The following is a 5443-nucleotide window of genomic DNA, read 5'->3' as shown; positions in this document are numbered from 1 at the left end:
GAACACAGCAGGCCAAGCAGCATCATAGGAGCAGATGCTGCTTGGCCTGCTGTGTTCATCCAGCCCTGCACCTTGTTGTCTCTAACAAACTAGTGAATCTCTTTTACGCTCTTTATAGTGCAATCACATCCTTCCTATATTTTGACAACCATAACTGCCCACAGTACTCCAGCTGTGGTCTAACTAACATTATATATAGCTCCATTGTAACTTCCTTGCTTGAGTATTCAACGCCTTGATGAATGAAAGCATGTATCTCATATCCCTTTGCAACCACCCTACTTACCTGCCTTCAAAGATCTATGGACATGCACAGCAAGGTCCCTCTGATCCTCTGTACTTCCTGGATCCTACCATTCAACATGTATTCCCTTGCCTTTTTCCCCTCTCACTTTTCAGGATTAAATTCCATTTGTTACTGTTCAGCCCTAAAACTGTTGAAGAAGCGTAGCTATATGATTATTAGAGACGGGAAAAGGCTCGCAGTCAGGAATCATTCAATCAGCTAATAAATTGTTTGTTCACTTTTTAATTGATGTGGGAAGGCAGAGCATCATACGGATGAGAATGGTAGACAACCGAAGCCACAAATATGGATTAGGTCAATTGGAAGCATGAGATCATGTAGGAATGTGTCAAACCAGTGTTGACAACTCTGTTTATATCATTAGTGCTTACTAATTGAAATAAACCTAAACTATGGAAGGATGGAAAATTCAATTCTTCCTTTTGTACTTTGTCATATATTTGGCAATTAACCTGTCAGAAACCTTCAGTCTGTGTAAAATGATGGACATAGAGCAAAGGAAATCCTTTGGATTTAGCGATAGCTTTGTACAATACTCATTTGCTGCTTAAGAAAGAAATCTGAGAGTCAGGTTTGTCCTCAAATACTGCACGACAAAAGTGTTGGCATGTATCCTTGTGGGTTGTTATTTTTAATGTTAGCACCTCTTGCCAAGGGGTTTACACTATTCTCTGCCATCATCGATGTTTAGCCAGAATTATGTCACACTGGCAAGTGTCTTTGATGTGGAACATTGGGTGTCTCGTCAGTCTCCAGCTCTCTCAGAACACAAAAATGTGGCTATCATCCTTCCTGTGAATTGCCCAAGCCAGTGAAAATGCCTCTGCTTGATAAATACAAGCATACTAGTGCATCCAGAAGTAAAGTGTGCTTTTCATGAGAATTGTAGATGTAAGCTTCTTCATATGCTAGCCACAAGAGACATATAAGGAACAGATGGCACTAACAGCTAAAATGACAAAGCAAAAACAATAACAACAAAATTGAAGATCATCTGTGTAGGGCAAAGCTTAACTGATAGTTGCCAAATGGCTTTGGGAGATTAAAATGCTGATTAATTTTTTTTTCACTGGTAATATGATTTGAGTAATGGGTGATCAATCAGCTAGTTTTAATAATGGATTCTGTAGAGCTAAACTTGCAACACTGGGATTCACTTCACTCACACAGTTACAGATTACCAAATGCATACTGATTAGAGCTCTCCTTGCATTCAATATGTAACTCATGCACTGTTCTAAGGAATCTCAAAGATGAAACACTCCAGTACTGCTATTACTTTCTCAAAGATTTTGGATGTACCATTTTCTTTATGCAGACAACACTGCTTATTAAGAGTATGTTTAATACATGAAATAACCTGTATTTGAGTGATAAATACCACAAATAAACACATGGGTCCTTCCTTAGTGTTTTTTCCACTGACATGTCTGAGCACAATTGCATCATCAATTTATATTTGAAACAATAATCCAAATCCCTCAATTGTCCAACCAACTGCCTTCAGAGTGTGGTATTCTCCAGGATCTCAAGTGTCATCAACAATTAAAATTAGAGTTTAAATGAAAAGTAAAGTGCTCTGAATCACAATGATTTATTGCTCTTTGCAAGCTTCCACAGGTAACTTCCTTTAACATTTACATCATCCACCCCACTCCCCACATCTCTATTAAGCTGATCTTAGGTGGCAGTAGTTTGAATGCTAATACATTTCTCATGCTTCACACTTGATCCCACCAGGTTAGGAAGGGGGAAATGAACCAGCAAGACCACTCTTGATTGCTTACATTGTGATCACAATTGGAAGTGTCACATGCAAAGGCAATAGTTTGGAATGAAGTGAAAGAACTTCAATAGTGTGAGATTGGAGCTGGCCCATGTAAATAGGCTTTGATAAACATATTGTCTTTGCTAATATTCACTTAAGAATTGAAGGAAGAGAACTTTAATGTACTCAATGCGTTTTACATCCTAACAATGTTGCAAAAATGAAGACCCATTGGTATATAATTGGTATACTGCATCCGCTGTACCCGGTGTGGCTTCCTCTACATCGGGGAAACCAAGCGGAGGCTCGGCGACCGCTTTGCAGAACACCTATGCTCGGTTCGCAATAAACAACTGCACCTCCCAGTCGCGAACCATTTCAACTCCCCCCCCCCATTCCTCAGAAGACATGTCCATCCTGGGCCTCCTGCAGTGCCACAACGATGCCACCCAAAGGTTGCAGGAACAGCAACTCATATTCCGCTTGGGAACCCTGCAGCCCAATGGTCTCAATGTGGATTTCACAAGCTTCGAAATCTCCCCTCCCCCTACTGCATCCCAAAACCAGTCCAGCTCGTCCCTGCCTCCCTAACCTGTTCTTCCTCCCACCTATCCCCTCCTCCCACCTCAAGCCGCACCCCCATCTCCTACCGACTAACCTCATCCCGCCCCCTTGACCTGTCCGTCCTCCCTGGACTGACCTATCCCCTCCCTAACTCCCCACCTACACTCACCTTTACTGGCCCCATCCCCGCCTCTTCGACCTGTTTGTTTCCTCTCCACCTATCCTCTCCTCTATCCATCTTCTATCCACCTCCCACTCTCTCCCTATTTATTTCAAAACCCCCTTCCCCTCCCCCTTTTCTGATGAAGGGTCTAGGCCCAAAACGTCAGCCTTTCTGCTCCTATGATGCTGCTTGGCCTGCTGTGTTCATCCAGCCCTGCACCTTGTTGTCTCGGTATATAATCACTGTCAACTTGTGGGGGAATACTACAGCCAAATTGAGCATGGCAATGTCTCAGGAATTGAATTCAAATAAATGACAATATAATCTAGTTAAGTCATGTTGCTTGAGGGATAAATGCTGACCAGGATACTGGGGAGAACTCCTGTTATTCATCAAGTACTACCATCAGCTTTTATATTCATATGGGAAGGTAGATGCTGTTTCATTTCCACAGTTAATCCTATGAGCCTAGGTGCAACTTGTCTGCACTAAAATCTGTATTCGGATCATGTGTTCAAGTCTCTGGATGGTGCTTGAACCCTTTGGGCTCAGCCTCAAAAGCAAGAGTTTCAGCACTGTCGCAGCAGATACATTGAAGATCACATATGAAGAATAGATATTTGAACCAGGTACAGATGATATAGAAATATAGAAACAAAAAAGACAAGAGCAAGAGTAGGCCATTCAACTCCTTAAGACTGCTCCACCATACAATATGACCATTGCTGATCATCAAGTTCAAAAACCTAATCCTGTCCTCACCTCATATCTTTTGATTCCTTTAGCCACAAAGCTGTATCTTCTTCCTTCTTGAAAACACATATTGTTTTGACCTCAACCACTTTCTGTGGTAGTGAATTCCACAGGCTCACCACCGTCTGAGTGAAGAAATTTACCCTCATCTCAATCCTAATAGGTTTACCCTTTATCCCGGAACAATGATCCCTGGTTGTGAACTCCCCCACGATCAGGAACATTCTTCCTGCAACTAACTTGTATGGTCCTGTTAGAATTTTATAAGTTTCTATAAGATCCCCTTTCAATTTTCTCAACTCCAGTAAATAGATTCCTAACCGATTCAATTGCTCCTATCAGTTCTGCCATCCCAGGAATCATGGTAAACCTTCGCTGCACTCTCTCTACAGCAAGAGCATCCTTCCTTGGATAAGAAGACCAAAACTGCTAATAATATTCTAGGTGTGGTCAAGAGGTATGGTGGCCAATGGTCTTGAAATATGACCATATCAAAAATCAGTGCTTTCCAGAAAGGAATTGTTATTTTTAAACACTGAAATTAAATGCTTGAACAGCCTTGGTCCATATTCAAGATATCGCTAAAGTTGAGAAGAATAAGAGAATGTCGGATAAATAAACTATACTGAACATAAATTGTGGCTCACAGAAGAAAGACAATACTAAATAAGGTCATGAATTCACTGGCCTAGATTTACCAGAAAATAACCTAAAATTGGAGGAAGGGTGGGCTGCTTTCACAACTAGTTATGCAGCATTTCCTGTCATCATGTGCTTTCTTGCTGCATTTTGATTCAGATGAAATTGCATTAGAATTTGATTCTTGGTGAAGAGCAGCAAAATATGTCCTATCTCTGAACTGAAGTAATATCAATTGATGCTTTTGGAAACTGTATAGGCGTTAAGTAATAATGTTTTTATCAGCCTGTAGTAACAGTAAATATCCAATTATATTAGAGCACTATGACCATTAATAATATTACACCAATCTCCACAACTGATGTGTTATTTCTAATTTGTACACAGAATGGAATTAACAATAACACATTCATATATAGCACATTTAATATAAAATCAAAGAATAGCTATAGCATTCATGGAGGCCATTGGATCCATCACCAAGTCGGCTGTCTGCAAAAGTTCAACTAGCTCTTAGCTAGTTCCAATACCCTGCTGTTTCTCTGTTCATTTTTTTGATTATGACTAAATCTGTCTCCACCACACTGTGAGGAAGTGCATTCCAGATCTTGACTGCATTGTGTTTAAAAAGGACTTTTCTCAGCTTCCAATGGTTTTTATTACCACTAGCCTAATAGAAGCCTCTTCTGGTGCTTAATCCTTCTGCAGCTGGAACAGCTTCACTCAATCTAATCTGTCAAGATTATGATATTGAAAACCTCTGTTAAATTTCCTCCAGGATTTCTCTTAAGAGAGCAACCAGTAACATTATAATGGGCAGAGAGGGCCAGCAGTTTCAATACTGTCGTGTGCTCACGATAATTTTTGACAACAGTATGTTTCCATCCCTTGGGAAGGAGGCTTTTCAGGATCTGATTATGGAAAATCATAGAATCCCTACAGTTCAGAAAGAAGTCAGTCAGCCCATCACACACTAAGAAGAGCATCCCACCGAGATCCAGCCCCCTACCCTGTCTCCCTAACCCAACATTTCCCATGGCTAATCCCCTTAGCCTACACATCCCTGGACATTACGGGGCAATTTACCATAGCCAGTCCACCTAAACTGAACATCTTTGGACCATGGAAGGAAACCAGAGCATCTGACAGAAACCCATGCAGACACAGGTAAAACGTGCAAACTCCACACAGACAGTCATCCAAGGCTGGAATCAAATCTGTGTCCCTGACATTGTGAGGCAACAGTGCT

This window comes from Rhincodon typus, chromosome 2 (genome assembly GCF_021869965.1).
Source record: "Rhincodon typus isolate 14 chromosome 2, sRhiTyp1.1, whole genome shotgun sequence".
In the NCBI taxonomy this organism is placed as follows: Eukaryota; Metazoa; Chordata; class Chondrichthyes; order Orectolobiformes; family Rhincodontidae; genus Rhincodon; species Rhincodon typus.
Note: the sequence above shows the minus strand (reverse complement) of the source record.